The sequence below is a fragment of the Apus apus genome, chromosome Z, assembly GCF_020740795.1.
Source record: "Apus apus isolate bApuApu2 chromosome Z, bApuApu2.pri.cur, whole genome shotgun sequence".
Classification (NCBI taxonomy): domain Eukaryota; kingdom Metazoa; phylum Chordata; class Aves; order Apodiformes; family Apodidae; genus Apus; species Apus apus.
The window spans coordinates 45,003,602-45,020,859 of record NC_067312.1 but is presented as its reverse complement, the minus strand read 5'-3'; the positions used below and the strand labels follow the sequence as shown (position 1 = coordinate 45,020,859).

Below are 17,258 nucleotides of genomic sequence, written 5' to 3'. Positions count from 1 at the left end.
TCAATCACTGAAGCATCACAGAGGCAATCACAAATTAGCCGGAGAGTACAGTGTTCAGAATGCCAAGGAAGCCCCCCATATAAAGACCTCTCAGATCAGGATAAATGCTATGCTCTTTTCACTGATGGATTCTGCTTTCTAGTAGGGAAGCAGCAGAGATGAAAAGCTGCAATATCATACCCTACTCAAAGGGTGTGACGGACCAGCCCTCCAGACCTACTTTTGGGAAATAGTATCAAAACCCCATTGTAGCCCCTGCTCATATGCATCCCAAAAGGCCTGCCTGGAAGCATGGCCTGCATACGGCCTCGGGCCTGCATAGATGAGATAACGACAATGATTGAAGTGGGGAGGGGGCGTAGGTCCACTTCAGCTGCTCACACATGTATGGCTCAATCACACAGTACTTGTTGTGAAATCAAGATTCTAGGCCTATAAAATAGGGGGCTGCAATGGTGGGCTTTGGGGAGTTTCATCTACACTGACCATGGACACCGACTCTCCCCCGTTGGCTGGACCAAGGACACTGGATCCAGGACTGGTGATTTTCCTGTCTTCTTTATCTCTCTTTATCTCTCTCTTTCTACCCACCCCACCTTCCTCTCACCTTCTTCTTCTCATCCTCTTTTCCTTACTTAATATATATATGCAGGTGGTTTTGTTTAGGTTGCTCAACATTAACTCCTACTACTGTAATAAATGTGTTATTTGTTACAAACAGACCTTGTGTGTCACTACACCTTAATCTGATCAAGGGGTATTGGACAGTTGAGCTTTTACTCAGACCGTAATACATTTACTCTCTCTGGGAAAAGACCAGGTCTGAGAGAAGGATTTTGAGCCCAGCCGCACCTGGGCTCCTCTCTGAAGGAAGTCTAGAAAGCAAGGGGGTTCAGTCCTAATCTCCCTGGGCTGCCCAGTCTGAGTTGTGGCACATACAGGACTGGATCCAGCCACACTTAGGCTCCGCTATTGCAGCGGGAGCTTAGAAAGCAAGGGGGTCCAGTTCTAACCTTCGTGGGTTATTAAATCTGGGCCGTGTCAATGGGTCACAGAAATGAAGGAGGAAGAAGTTGATTTGAACCAGTTTTCAGAGGTCAAGGCCATCCAGGTGGCCATAGACATTGCTGAGTGGGAGAAATCGTGAATACTTTACCTGTACACAAATTTCTGGCTGGTAGCTGAAAAGGTGAAAAAGGTGGAAACAGGGTAACTGACAGGAAGCAGAAACTGGTTTTGGCAGCTGACTTGCGGCAGAATATTGCTGACCAGCTGGATAAATTAGTGGTGAAGGTGTGGTGTTCAGGTGCCCACATGTCTAAAAGCAAGGCTACTGAGAAGCACAGAACCAACCATAAGGTAGACCAGGCTGCCAAAATATTCAACACAAAGGCAAATTGTTCTGAGCTCGGGGGGCCAGTGATGCTTCTAGTCATCAAGGAAGAGATAGAACATGCAGATGGGCCTGGAACTGAGGAGTGCATTTAACCATGGACGTTATCACTCAGGTTATCCACGAGTGTAATACCTGTGCTGCCATTAAGTAGGCCAGAAGGTTAAAACCTTTATGGTTTGAGGGATGACGGCTTAAATATAAATACGGAGGGCCTGGAAGACATTACATTGCACTCCCACAAACTCTCCTGGGTAAGCACTGCATGCTTAACGATGGTAGAAGCAAGCACTGGCTAGCTGGAAACATATTCTGTGCCTCATGCCACTGCCTGTAATACTGTTCTGGGCCCTGGAAGGTAAATTTTATGGAGGCGTGGGAACATAGAGAGGACTGAGTCAGACAAACAACCTAATAGTTCATTGGGCCAAAGAGCATGGTATAGAGTGGATCTATCATATCCCTTACCATGCACCAGCGTCCAGAAAACCTGTATGTCATAACGGCTTGCTAAAAACCACCCTGGAAAGCAATGGGTGGAAGAAACTTGGAAAACCATAGCAAATATTTAGCACAAGCCACCTGGCTAATTAATACCAAAAGACCAACCAATCAAGCTGGCCCTGCCCAATCAGTTCTTTTACATACGGTGTAAGGGGACAAACCTCTGTTGCATATAAAAGGAGTATGATAGGAAAAGCTGTGAATTTCTTCAACCCTGAGCAAAGGCAAACCCATCCATGGGGTTGTTTCTACTCAAGGCCCTGGACATACCTGGTGGGGAGTGGTGAGTTCCAGTGTGTACCACAGGGGAATTTGACTCTGGCTGAGAGAACTTATTTCAATTTGTATAATGTCAATTTTTGTATATAACCATACTGTACTTACTTATGGAAGCACATGGTAAGGATTAAGGGGTGGAGTGTCCTTGTTCGAGAGGACCAGGATAAAAATTGTCTATAGCCATACCAAACGGAAACTGCCTGAGACACCTCCAGCTGCTGCCAGCCTGTGGATGTGGCAGTTATAATGGATGCAGAGGAGCAGCTGTGCCTATGGGCAGGAGAGTATGTGTCAGGTGACACAAAATGGACCAATTACAGTATTCCTTGCCATGGTGCTCAGTATAAAATGGCTTCTTCTTTGCACCTGTAGTTGGAGTGCTGGCTGGCTTTGAATTTGTTTGTTTTGCATTTCTGCCCATGTTGCTGCTCTTGCATCCTCTTTTCTTGATGGAGAAGAACAATGTTCATTTGCACAAGTCAGCTTCTCCTGCCTTCCTTGGTAGGACTGACTCGCCTGGCCCAGGGTTTTTGCTGACTGTCACTTGAACAGTGGACTCAGGCACCCCCATCTGCTGCTGAGACCAGTTTGGGACTTTTCTGTTTGGGAAGTAATTACCAACTGACAAGTGCAAGCTCAATGTATACATTGAGGCCACACCTGGAGTACTGCCTCCAGTTTTGGGCACCTCAATTCAAGAGATATCGAGGTGCTGGAGCAAGTACAGAGGATGGCAAAGAAGCTGGTGAAGGGCCTAGAGAAAAAAAATCTTATGAAGGAGCTGGGAATGTTTAGTTTGAGGAAGAGGAGGCTGAGGGGAGACCTCATCAGTCTCTACAGCTACCTGAAAGGTCATTATAGAGAGGTTGGTGCTTGTCTCTTTTCACAGCTAATTAGTGATAGAGCAAGAGGGAATGTCTTCAAACTGCAACAGGGTAGGTTTAGACTGGACATTAGGAAAAAAAAAAAAAATCACAATAAGAATGGTTAGACACTGCAATAGGCTGCCCAGAGAGGTGGTTGAGTCACCATCCCTGGATGGGTTTAAGGGAAGACTGGATGTGGCGTTGGTGGATATGGTTTAGGGGTAGAACTTTGTAGAGTAGGGATGATGATGATGGTTGGACTCGATGATCCCAAGGGTCTTTTCCAACCTGAATAGTTCTGTGATTCTATATTTTTATGCATTTATAATTCACTATAATAATTATTATAACTACTTCATTAAATGTATTCTAGGCTTTTTTCAGCCTTAAATTCGCTCTCATTTCCCTTTTTATCTTCCACTCGGAGGGTAGGGAGGTGATAACACAGAGCATCTGTCACCTGTTTTTTGGTTAAAACAGTGAAAATGTTTTAATAGAAAATCTATACCATGTCATGCTATGCTTGCTAAACTCTACTTCAAAAAAGTACCCATTTGATTCATTAAGGCAGAGCAGGCCTCAGCTGTTCATCCATTTTCATTGTCATGACTAGTAAGTATCGTAATAATGTTCCCAGTTTTGTTTTCAGTCTGAAACTATGAATGAATTGTTCTTTGAAGTCTAGGCCTGGCTGATGGAGTAGGATTTGATGACACTGTATCAATGTCTACAGATTATTTTACTTTATTCTTTCCTATGATTAAGGGCTTATGTGAAGTTTCATCTGAAAACTTCTGGTATGGCTTACTGAACTTTCTCATGTCAAACTCCATCTAGGTTGTGGTCTCTTCACTAATTAGAAAAAGCTCTCCATGACAGTTAAGGGTGTCTGAAGATGAATTATCTGTGTTCTTGTGATTGATGAGCAAGTCTTGACTAGTCCCAGGTTTTCCATCAACTGCCTTCTCAAGCATTATCAGTCAGCCCACTGGAAGCCAAAAGTTGGGAGTATTGAGGACAGTTCATCAAGACTGTGTAGAGAATAACAGTGCTTTTGTTCAGCTGTGATTTTTGTGACTGTTTCCCAACCCTCTTTTGTTTGCCTTTTCATAGATGACATTAAGGGCACGTTTTAAGTAATCCTTTTAAGTTCTGAAGGAGCTACTCCTCCTCGGTCCCAGTCCTCCATCTGTCTGGAGAAGAGAACACAGTTTCGTGCAAAATGCAGTCTTTTGCTTTTCTTTCAACGTTTGCTACCTCTGCTACTTTTAAACAGTCTGTGTAGGTAGGTGAAATAGTAGCCAGCTTTTCAGTACCCCTACACTATTTAGTTTTTCTGTCAAAACACAATCACCACCACTTCCCTAGATCACCTCAACTTTGTTTAAAGACTGGAAGATGATCAGGGACATCACAGAACGCCGCCGGGAAATGCTGAGCATCAAGAAATTCTTGGCGCCTGCCTCCTACGGCGGTGGCCCCCAAGACCTGCTAGGGGCGGAGCCGCTGCCGCTGAGCGGCACCGCCGCTGCGGCCCGCCCGTGAGGCGGCGCTGACCGCGCGGCGGGGCGCGGGCGGGGCGAGGGCTGCCCACTGCTCCAGGGCCGGGTAGACCGTGATCCCGAGCTACCCAGCAGTCGGTCGGTCGGTCGGCTGTCCATCCCCCCCGCCCGCTGGAGGGCGCCGGGAGCGGCCCGCAGCACAGCCGTGACGGTGGGTAGCAGCCCGGACTCAGAAGCAGCAGCAAACCAGTGGCAAAGGGTGGCTGTGACGGCGCAGGCGCGCTGGCGTCCGCTGGTGGGGCGGGGGAGAGCGTCCTCCGCTCCTGTCGCAGTTCGGGAGGCGCAGTGCGCCTGCGTGCCAGCGCGGGGGGCCGGGCGGGGGAGGAGGGCGGGGCCTGGCCCCGTGTTTTGAACGGCTTGAGACGGGAGGCTCACTATTTGGCAGGAAGGTGAGGAGGCCTCTATCCTGGCGGCGGAGCTCGCGTAGGGAGAGGGGGATCCCAATGTGGCAGAGGCGAGCAGGAGGCAGCGGCGGCGGAGGGGGGCAAACGAGACAAGGGGAGCGGCCGTCCCCGCTGCTGCTGCTGCGGAGCTGAGTGGCCTGGCAAAGCAGGGGGCTGTGGCAGAAGCTACAGCGCTGGTCCCCGCGGGCCGCCCGTCCGCCCGGCACCCCCGGGCGCCCGACCCGTCGACAGGTGAGCGAGCGGGGAAGGCGGGGGAGGGGAGGCGACGGGGGAGAAGAGCAGCCCGTCGCACCTCCCTTGGCCTGGCCTGGCCCAGTACCGGGTAGAGCCGAAGGGAGTCGCTGTGGGGGTAATCGAAGCCGCCGTTCCCAGCCCAACTTCACCCCCCCCTCCCCCGGGGCTGCCATTATGTATCCACTCCGGGCGTCTTGGTCCTGGGCCCCCTCCTCTGCCGTGGTTGGGCGGCTCTGCCGCCCCCGTTTCCTGCTACACTGGCCTGCCCGGAAATCGCGGGAGGCGGGCGGCAGCGGGGCCGCGGGCTCACCTTGCAGTCGCGGCCCACCCTTCCCCGCAGTGCCTCGGCTGCTTGGCAACACCTAGCCTTCCGGTGTCCTGCGGGCTGCCGCCCTCCCTTGGCACTGGCTCCACTCGGCATCCTTTTTCTATCCCCTGCTGGGGGGGAGGGGTCGCCCCCCCCACCTCCCTCCCTCCTTACCCTCTGCGGAGCTATTGTATGTGGGCTGGGGCCCGCTGAGGGGCCGCCGGCAGATAAGCTTCCCTCCTCGATAGAGCACGCCGGCGGAAGTGGGGGGAAACGTGCCCTGGCGCCCCCGACACTCCAGGCCGCGGGACAGTGGGGGGAAGAGGGCGTGTGATTGAGGTGGCGGCTGAGCCGGGCCCGGGCGCGCGGCGGCAGACGGAGGGCTGCGGAGCCGCGCTGGGCGGCAGCTGCGGGTCGTGGCAGCGCTGCTGGGGGTGAGGCACCCCGCGCGCGCCTGTGTGCGCGAGTGTGTGCGCGCTGTGCTCAGGCTGCCCTGGGATCCTTTGTCTGCTTCTGCCGCTGCTTTCCCCTGCTCCTCCTCCTCCCTCCCTTCCCTCTCTCCCCGTGCCTGCCTCTCCTCCCTCCTCGCGTTTCTCTCCCTTCGTTCCCCGCACTCCCAGACTCCAGGGGCTGCTGCAGCTGCGGGTTTGTAAATACTGGACGCACACACACAACATGGCTGACGCTCGCCCTGCTCCTCCGTCAGGGTCTCCGCCTTCTCCGTCTGCCTTCGCTGCTTAGCCTCTCCTCCGTTTAGGCTTTTGTTTCTTACCCCCTCCCCCCTCATCTCCCATCCAAAAAAAAGAGGAAAAACAATTCACTCTCCTTATTGCGCGCATGGCGAGATTTCAAGGGTAAGAATCCTCGCTTTGGAAGCTTTCTTCTTTCGTTTTGCTGTTTACAACAAAATGAAACATATAAAAATCAGAAAGGATTTGGGAACCTGGCAAGGCCTGAGGCGAGGGAGGCAGGGAGGGAAGGAGGGGGGAACTGGGTGAGCCCCGCTGAGAGAGGTTTGATTGGAATGTGCGTTATCTTTTTCTGGATGGGGGGAGGCAGATGCAGTAAAGTGCTAGCAGAGATTTAATACTGTATTACACTTACAGAAAGATCCAGGGCCGTTTCTTTCATTTCAGGGCGTAGTTGTATCAACTCAGCACAATCACATTAAAAAGACCTGAACTACGTATGCCAGAATAGGAATTGTGTAGGCAAGAACCGTAGCATTGGCTTTATTTCTTTGCATTCCCTGTATCTCCTTGTCAGTATCTTAAACTGCTTTCAAATAATGGGATACAGAACTGGAATTAACACTTCCAGGTCTTTGTGTTGCTAGCTTTTTGTTACGGATTGATTTGCCCTTGTGATGACAGTAGCACAAACGGAAGCATTTCCTTTTTGCTAAAGGAGAGCTACTGCTTTTCAGATTCCTTCTGTGTAAAAAAGGCGTTGCATCATTAACTTAAGTGAGCTCCCAAAGTAAAACAAGATAGCAGGCTTCCGACCCCTCCTAACACTAGGCAACTGCTGAGTTCAATACGCACCCCCCCTCAGTTTTTTAGAGCACCCCCTTCTGGCTTCGATGTATATGGCTTGGGTTTTTTGCTTGCTTGTGTTGTAAAACCAAAATAGTGTTTGAAGGTAGTTTGTTGGGCATAACTAAAGTGATGTCGCTTGGAGCAGATTTATGTCTAGGTTGTAATTTGAAGAGTGAATCCAGAAGGTGCAAAGACATGATGCTTTATACTGCTTTCTAGAAATGTTGCTGTATTTCATAGTAAATGTTTCACTGTTCGAAGATTGTGTATAAAGACATGGTCTTTTTTCATTCATGGATAGCCATGGCTTCTGTTAATATCTGAGCACTGGCCTGATGTTACAAATGTCCTCTCTCTGTTGTCTTTGTCTAGTTTGCTTTGGAAGCTTCTAGTGGAGAAGCACTAACGTAGTTTAATCGTAGAGCTTTTACTGAGATCTAGCACTGAAGTATCGTGTATTAATGCTTCTTTTCTGCTACCTTTCCCATCTTTTTTAACAAGAACTGATTAACCAGATATGGGGAGAAAATAATTTTCATAATGAGTTTACAACCACGTAAATCTTCAGTGGAGTCATCCAAGTTACAAGATCATTTTGGAATGTGTATCTACATCATGGCTCCTGAGCCAGCTGTACAACATCTTGGTGGAAAAGTTTGAGCAAAAGTCTGTAACTTGATATATTGGTAGATTCCTGCAGCAATTACTTTTTTTTACATTTTAACAACCTCAAGGCAATATTGATAAACCTGGAGAGTAGTTTATGAGTTGTGGCTAATTTATCATTCATTATCATTGCTACCAAATTTTGAAATTACTGCTCTCTCCCTAAATTTGTGAAATATACTGAGGTAGCTCCTCCCATGGAATAAACCTTTGGAGACATAAGCTAATTCTTACACTGAAGAGCAAAATAAACAAAATAAGAATAGGCCATCCACAACAGATCTGTTTAAGTAATGGATCACTACAAAATAGTAATGTTTCTTAACTCTGGTACATTACAATTTAGTTGCTTGAAGTGAATTTTATTATGTAACATTCAGTTCTACTTCTTTTCTACATCACATAGAAGATTTTCCTTTGTGTCTTGTGTGTGTTGATGACTTGGTCAAAATTCAGTATTGTGGAACTTAGTATTCCATAAGGAGCTGATCTAGTTGAAGAACTTGCCAGACCTCTTTTGGCTTTGGTACCGTTAAGTGAACACATTCCAGTGTTTTTGTCATTGTGGGTAATGCTAGACTGTGTTTAACCAGAATAAAACCCAAATAGTAGTAAGATTTTATTTTCCAGAACAGCTTACTTTTTCATATTGGGAAGTGAGACTGAGCAAAAGTAAGACTGCAAGCAATGCATTCTCAGTGATCAGCTTTCTGGAAGATGTATAAATGAAATTGAATAATTTCGTTAGCAAGAAATACTCTTTAATCAAGTAAATAATGACTCAGTGTAGTTCTAAATATTTATACAATTACCAATTAAAATATAAAGTCCTAAAGGCAATCAGCCGTTCTTAGCTGATCTTCTACAATGTTTTTTGTTTATGTTCATTGGAGTAGTATTCTTCCATCGACTTCTTACCCTAGGTCTTTCCTTGCTATCTGTTGCCAAGCTGCACTCTGACATGTTCAGATCTGTAAACATCTAGCTGATGCAATAGCTGTTTTAAAGTGGTTTTTTAATGTGATGCGTAGTTTGCTTAATATTTGCAGAATAAAAGATTTTCAGTAAAACCCTATTTTCTGAAGAAAATAAAGTTTTTATTTTTTCATTAAGCCCATTGCTGTAAACTTGTAATGCTTTCACCTTGGTTTTCCTTGCCTCCTTTTGTTTCTTTCCCCAGGTATTAAAAAGATCACAATTGACTTCTTGATGATATGGTGACTGACCCCCTCTCCCTTCCCCCTCTTGGTATCTCTAGACTGGATGATATGCAGCAACAGGATGCACACTGGCCTGCAGGCCATGAAAGCATGCAAGAACATACCACAGAGAGTGTCTGACTCCAAAAAGAGGAAATCTAGTGCTCTTGGTGAAAAAGCAGTTGGCCTGTGGTTGTGGTTTGATTTTTGGATCATGGCTGCAGGTAATGGCATGTAGATAAAGCAGTCTTTTGCTAGAAAAGCTGATTTTGGGTAGAGGTTGTTGTGGATGACTAGTGTACTGATAATCTCCCTACCTTGGACGCTTGACTGTATGACGTCAGTCACCTTAATTGCAATCTTGATTGTTATCTGTATTGTTACTGTTCTTGTTATGGTTAAGTTTTTATATACCCTTATCCAGGAATATCTCAATAAAATTCGATCTAACATAGGAAGTAATTAATGTCTAGATGCTTAATAACCTTACATGTATTGGTAATCCTAATGTTTCATTGGTTTAATTCTTTTCCTACTGGAGACCAATGAGTACTTTTATCTCCTATTTTCAAAGATCATTCTGTGCGTGTTGGTTTGGTATTGTATATATAGCCAGTCTAGGCAGCTGGACAGAAGTAGGGTGGTCAAATCTGGGTATTGCACCAAGGTTAAAATTGCTTCATTGAAAGATAACCCAGCCTTGGCAGCCTAAACCTTTACAAATTCCTTAAGGTAGTCAGGTTAGGGCAGATGGTGTGGCATGAGAGTATCTTTTGTAGATGACTTAACACCAATGAGACCATGAGGTTTAAAACAATTTTTCACTGAAGTTATTTCCTGTTGTATGGTTAGATGGCTTGTTTCTAATGCCAAGTGTTAGGGAATTTCTTGGTTTTGTTTTTCTCGTTTTCCTTCTCATTACTCTTCAGAGTTGGGTGGTTTTATAATGAGAAGGCAGATGCTGATGTTTCTTGACACTGGATTTCCTAGGAGTACTTCCTGTATATCAAGATTACACAGATACCACCTAGATGTCAGCACACCCCATGACTTAAAGGAATAGGGAATATGACCTTCTTTGTATAAAAGTGCTGACTGTTTCAATTTATATTTCTAGGCCATGAGTAAGTATTGAGTTCCTTGAAACAGTGTAGTTAACTGATTTGTATTTACCTCTGACCAGTTGATTCTGGTCACTAACACGTTTCAAACAATAGTGAAATAATTCAGTTCAAATTTACCACTTTCACCATACGTTGGTTGTAGTAAAATTTGTTTTAGTGTAAACTGTGAATTTGCTGATGGTGTGGGGAGTTCGGGAGGTAAATTGATTTGGCTATCAGGTTGTAGGGAATGGTTCTTTAAATCCAGGATACCTTTTTCTGTTTGTTTTATATAATGTATGTTGTGAGACTGCCATAAATCTATGCTGTGTAGTTCTCGGTTGACATATTTACTTAGAAATGTTATTGAAATCGTTCCACAAAATGCTGAAATATATAGAAATTGTTGTAGTCACCTGTGGTGACTACTAGCCTTAACTAATACCTAATTGTATTCTAATATTTGACGCTATTGCAAGGTGTTTGAAATGTTCCTGAAGTATCTTCTGATTATCTTTTATTTTGGGATCTGCCCACAGAGTAAAAGCTACTGATAGCGTACTTCAAGCACTTTAAAATAGGTTTTAATAAAAAAATGTTCTATAATACTGTATTTGATAAAATAGAATACATTTTAATTTTTTTTATCTTTGATAAGATCTCCTATATATAAGATTTGATAAGGTTTTTTTGTTCTTGATAAGATTATAAAGTGTTTAAATCCTTAAGAGCTGATTAGCTTTTAGGTTTTTCATTTGTTTGTATGCTTGGTTCATTTGGTTTTGTGGGTTTTTTTAATATTGTTGAATGTTCCAATATGGTATTCGAGGTCTGCACCTACAAGTACTGGTGAGAGTATATCCTACAAGAGCAGTTTTGCAGATTTCGAAAATACAGTAAAAAGTTCTGCAGAATGACAGCTGAACTTTATACTTTTGGTTCTCTATGGTTGTTTGAACAAAATGTATCATTTTACTTACTTCTTTGTGGTTGTTTTTTCCATTAGTTTTCCAGTTGTTCTCACATTGCTGACTTAAAATGGTCTTGCACAGGGAGAACATTTTCATTGTGGTGACCAACTCTAGCCATCTCTGAAGTCCATCTCTTAATTTCTAAGTCACCACTTTTGGACTAGCTGTATGCAGGTCCTGTTCTCTGCGTTGCACCTGGTAGTACCCTTCCAACCAGTGGCAGCTACCTTAGCTGAAGTACCATGGGTTCAGTCACCACAGGTGCCCTTTCTTGAGTGATTGGTGGTGCTTGGAAACCTCACCATTCTTAATGCTGGCTTCCAGAGTTGTTTGGTTTAGTGTCAAAGCGTTGGGGAGCCTGCTTTTAAGACTGCTTTTATCTGAAAGTTTGGAAGTGCTTTAGAATTAAAGTCCTTCAATAGTGTTGCTTTCTTTGAGGTACCTGGTGAGTCTTCCATCTTTTTGTTTTCAGAGAATCTTTCTAATGGCTCAGAGGTAGTCTTGAATCCTGAGATCCCAGTCTTGGCAAAGTAACTGAACTCTGAGAGAATCCTATTAAGATGACACTTCCTTCTGAATCTGTACCTCAGAGGCTTTTTTTTCTCCTCTCCATTGCATTGCTTTGTTTTCTTTCCTAGATCTGTATTAGAGGAGAACAATTAAAGACTACAGGGAATGTTTGTAAATTTTATCTGGTTTAAGATTACTAAGCTAACTAGGTTGTAAAGTGTAACGTGGCTTGGCAATTTAATGCACCACTGATGCTGCTTCTTAGAGTCATATCCCTATGTTGCCAGTAACATATAACATGAAAGCCATCATGCTGAGATCTGTAAAATTTCACCTAAGTAGACTTTTATTTGAAAAAAAACAACCCACAATCCTTTTTTTCCCCTCTAAACTTGTATTAATCCAGTTTAATTGTAAACATGAGCTTAGCTAGATCATAGTCTTTTACCCTGAGTGGGGAAGAATTAAAAGATTTATTAGTGGTCAGATTCCTGGTCTGGTATTTATTAAAGTAAAATAGTTTATTGTGTTACAAAACTGATTTTCCTAATATAGTATTTATATTTATCATTATTTTAATGCAGCATGTAGCTAAATAACATGCAGTTTCTCACTCATTCTCCACCACCTGCCAGGGAGTGGGGGAGAGAATTGGGAAGGTAAAGAGACTCATTGGTTGAGATAAAAACAATTTAAAAATTGAAAAAAAAACCAAAAACCAAGCCAATGATGCTAAAGATAAACTATATAAACAAGTGGTACACAGGACAACTGCTCACCATTTGCTGACCAATGCCCAGCCTGTCTCTGGCTAGCAATCCCAAAGGAGAGACATTTCAAAACTGCCACTCCAGAGGAGAGGGAGAAACTTACTAGCCAGCGCTCATCTATGTACTGGGCATGATGTTACATTATATGAAATGTACCACTGACCAGTTTGGATCCATTGCTGTGCTCCCTTCCAGCTTCTTGTGCACCTGCACACTAGCAGCACATGAGAAGTTGAAAAGACCGTGATTTCTTAGCAACAACTAAAAACATTATATTACCAACATTCTTCTCATACCAAATCACGTGCTAAATCTAAACCACAATGCAGTTTCAGCTACTGAGAAGAACATTAGCTTTATCCCAGCTGAAACCTCCACAAAATTCTTCCCTAGTATGCTGAACAAAGGTAGCTGAAGTTCAGTATATAATCTTGTGTTTGCTCTTGAAATTTTCAGATATGGAAATTTCTGTCTTTCTGGATTTAATGTAAGAGGTATAAGCAGAGCAGCACAGAAGTAGGCACGTTCTAGAATAGTTCCCTGATGACATTTTTTATGACATTTCTGTTTTCTTGGTAGCCTTTTCCAAATGCCCTGTCAAACACAATGGTTGCTAAAATTCAGTACAGTGCTTAGGCTTCTAGTATGCAAAGGTAAGTATATATCGTATATTGGCAAGTGCTTTGTCTGTCCTTCTGCATGTGTGTAACTTATCTCAGGTCTTCAACTTGAACTGTAAAAATGTTTGCAGATGAGACTCTTTATTCCATTTTCTAGGAATGATAAAAATAACACGTACAGGATGTAGGTTGTGTAACTTGTGTGTTATGATTGGAAGACAGTTGACTATGTCTGTATGATTCCGGACAGTTGCTTCCCCATCCATTTTTATAACCGTGTGTGTTTTAGGCAATGATCTGAACACCTAAGTGAAATATGGGAGCAAGTTTGTTGGAGATTAATTTACCAGTTCTCAAAACCTTCCAGTTGAGAAAAGTTTTGTTAAATTGAGATAATGACTCCTTGTTCATTAATCTCCTTCAGGAGATCCTTGTCTTAATGGTGAAAGATGACACACAAATTTATTAATGATTGTTTTGTCATGAGTGGCACTGCAGTTTTGTGAGATATGCTTGGTCAAAATACATGCTCTGACAAGAGTATATTAAAAAATAGCTTCACAGTAAATTCTGCCTTTCGTGTGGCTTCACAGAAATCTGACTGTAAAGTGTATTTAGGGTTAAGGAATAAGCAGGTGTTTGATATGCTTGTAAACCACTGATTGTTGGATACTCATTTGCTTGACATTACATTGGTGAGGGAGTTTTCATAGCCATGTTCATCAGGGTCATCTCTACTGCTGAGGGAAGGGGAGAAGACTTCTCTAGGAGTGAATAAGGATTGAAATGTATTTTAGTCCTCAAGCACCAGGAGTGCACCTCGCATGAATCAATCATCCTCATCTTCCCTTCTGTTTTGTCAATAAAAACATACTTTATTGTTAGGTGCCAGCGATAAGACATAGAGGGCAAACAAATTGTCTTCTGGTGCATGTGCTTTCCTAAGAGTTCAAGTTGTGGGAGAGATTCACCTCTACCCTCAATTACACCTGTGTGTTTGCTTGTGGTTTGTATAGAGAGAGATGAGACAAATTTGTGTTATTTCATATTCTTAGGGACAAGATGAAAAGGACATTTTTAAATTACAGTGTCTTGCTGTGTTCTTGGTGGGGAAACAGGTGACAGAACCATTGCAGTACAGATAGCTTCAGGCTAGAAACTTGAAGAAAGAAATTTATACAGATTCGTTTTTTGTTTTCTCCATATGTATAGAATTAATTGAAGGAAGAGAAGTGGGGGTTGAGACTTTGCTGTGAATAAACATCCCAGTTTTCTATCACACATTTCTAGGAGATGGTGTTTACGTGAGGGTTGTGCAAGGTTAAATATGAAGCAGGGATCAGCATGAAAGGCAGAGGTGTGGTTGTCCTTGTGCAAGCTATTTTTACCTGTAGGACATACTTATAGAATGCCTCACCTGCTTTTACAGGGAAAGATACCCTACCGAGATCCTGTTTTCTTTACCTCACTTTTTCCCTGTTTGAATTTCCATTTCTCCCCATCTCTGCGCCTCAGTTGAGTAGACTCAAGCTTATTTCAAGTAATACATGACAATTTAGTCCTCTTTGCAAATAAGTATGTGCATTTCCAAAAGGAAAAAGGGATGTATTTTTAGGGTGTGTGTGTTGTTATTAGCAATACCTAGTCGGTATTGGTAATACTATTAATAACAATTACATTAACATATTAAATCTTTAGCTATCATTAATAATTATTGATTATTGGTGGTACTAGCTGAATTCTCAGGACATACAGTTAAATGTTTATGGTAGTGAATCTAGTTCAGGTCAGTTTTAAAGTTTTCTGGAGAGAAAATAGATTATTAAGCTAAAAAGTCTACCTTCACCTTCTTCATCTGACAGTTCTCACCATGAAGTCCCATCTTAATTATTTTAATTTCTCATTTCATTTCCATTTGTGCTGTGTGCATAGTTTCAAAGTAGGGGTTTTGATCAGAACTTACTATGAAAGTCTTAGGAAAGCATGTTTACTGTGGGACAAGAAAGGTATGGTGGTGAACAAGTGATTCCAAGGTGGTCCTTATTCTTAAAGTCTAGATTCTTTGCATGATTTTATCTTTTTGCTATTACTACAGAAGAGAAAGGCAGCTGTTTCTGAAAAAAAAAATAATAAATTGTCATATACTCAAACACATGCAGGTGTTCTCTTAAAGTACTTTTTATCAATAAATAACTTTTCAAAGTAACTGAGTTTTTCATCCTTTTAAATACTTGAAGTTCTTCTGATAAGTTTTGTGAGTACGCAGATACCATACCAGTTTCAGAACTAGGACTCCGCATTTTTATTCTGTGTTTTAAAAGCAGCAGTATGAGTCTTGGTCTCTTCTGATGTCTCCAGTGCTTTTAGGGAGAGTCACTGGTTTCACAGCTTGACTTTACTTTCCGTTGCTGTGCCACTCTGCTTTTACTAATGTAGGATGTTGTGTGTGTTTTCCACCAAAAATTGAAGGACTTGTATGTAAAGTTCTATGTAATGTTACAATGCTGATGTTTTTAATCTTTTATAGAGAAAAAAAAAAGTATGATCAGCAGTTTAATAAAATATTGTCCTTTCTGATTAATCCATTGTTGACTGCAGTATTTACCTGATATATTTTCTCTAAAATTATACCACTCTGTAAGTAACAGTTTTTGTTTGAAGTACAATTCTTGCACTATCCCTCGAAATCTATCAAAAACTGCATAGTTAGCTGTAACTAGAGCTTATTGTAAAATGCTGAATTTTGTTTTCAGTGCCATGCTGTTATGGCATGTTACAACTTCGACATGTGTTGCAGCTATTCACCGCATAAAGCAGATATTCTATTTAGGTTGAGTTTCATGTTTACGTTGTAGACAGTGAGTGAATATTCTGTCGCTCATCTGAAAAAATGAAGATCACATTATTGGTTAGTAGCCATTGCAAGAGACCTGCCATTCTTAACACCAAATGCTTTCACTTAAATTATTTACTTTCCCAGTGTAAATAGTTAATCGACTGCATCTGTATGGGAACTGCTTTAATCTAAGCTAAAATCATTGAAAATGAAGAGAATAGTATGACTTGATCAGCTTTTTCAAGATGCAGTTTAAAGGCAAGAGGTAATTTTTCTTAAGTGCTCTTATAATTTTTTTTCTCTGATCATTGCCGGTAATAGGGTGAAAATAACTATTGTTTTAAATTGTCTAATCAATTTAAACATAGACTTTAAAAAAAAGTCAAGTATGTAGGGAGACATTTTCCTATGCTTTTAAGTATGGGCTTAGGACCTTTTTATCTTTGTGATCATGCCTCAGTTTGCAGAATGTTACTGTTTACTCTTTCACTGCAGTAATTCCTAACAAAATTATTTGCCATTTTCTTGTGACTAGAGGAGGTCTTAATTTACAGAATAACTTAACTCTTAATTCCTTCCCCTACCCACTGCTGATTTAAGGAAGAGAACTACATCTTTATCAGAGTAGAGGCAGTCAGTATTTGTGTCCAGCAGAGACAAGTTAACACCAAGTTAACACCTCTGATTCATTAAACACTTGTCTATTATTGTAGTTACCATGGTGTTGACTATGTGAGAAGTTTAGGCATGAGTGTCCCAAATCTGTGAATCAATGGTCTCAGGAGTACAGCTTGTCAATAGTTTTGGTTTTATACAGATCTAATGTGGGAAACTTCAGGAACTTGTTTGTTGTGTTTGTGGCCTTGTTTTTTTGTTTTGTTTTGATTTTTTTTTTAAGTGCTAAATTACTACTTCTTTGCCAATATCCTTATTGGTTACGTAAGTTGAGATTTGTGACAATTACATATTGACTTTCTAATAAATGCTGTCAATAATAGTTTGTCATAATAAGAATTGTAATTCCTTGTGTATTTTGTCTGCTTTTAAAACTGGTGGGTAGTTGTTGTAGCACAAGTTGTAAGTATTGATATATGTCTGCTTGTCTTAATTTCCCTCCACACTGTTTTTGTTGTCTTCTGGCCCTCTCCCCAAATTGTTGGCCTGCTACTGCTCAGCTTGATGACAAATAGTGATGTTTATTTTCAATTTAGTGTTGCAGTGGCATCTTCTCAGTGTACTAAACTCTAAGGTCTCAGAACATGCCTGAGAATAATGTTTTGCTTATGACCCACAGGTTATTGGTGAGCTAAAAAGCTTGAAAGGGGTGTGAAAACTTTTTTTTTCCCCCCATTTTTTCCCTCTCCTCTTTTAATATGTTATGAAACTTAGACTTTCCAACATTGAGGGAATGTGTGTAGCAGCGTTACTAGCTAGGATTGTTGAGAACTGGCTGTTGCGCACTTGAACTGTCACTTGAAAAGATCAGCCAGCCTCCT

At 42.3% G+C, this 17,258-nt stretch overlaps 1 protein-coding gene across 5 annotated transcripts in view; it reads left to right on the top strand.

Moving 5' to 3' along the window:
* Positions 1 to 4,735: 4,735 nt before the first annotated feature.
* The window catches only part of SPIN1 (spindlin 1), a 64,673-nt gene continuing 52,150 nt past the window's right edge, over positions 4,736 to 17,258 (top strand). The window contains exons 1-2 of one of the 5 annotated variants that reach the window (XM_051642907.1): positions 5,001 to 5,239; positions 9,012 to 9,176. The gene's annotated coding sequence lies outside the window, so the exon portion shown is untranslated. The other 4 variants (XM_051642910.1, XM_051642908.1, XM_051642905.1 and 1 more) reach the window with 4 other exon arrangements.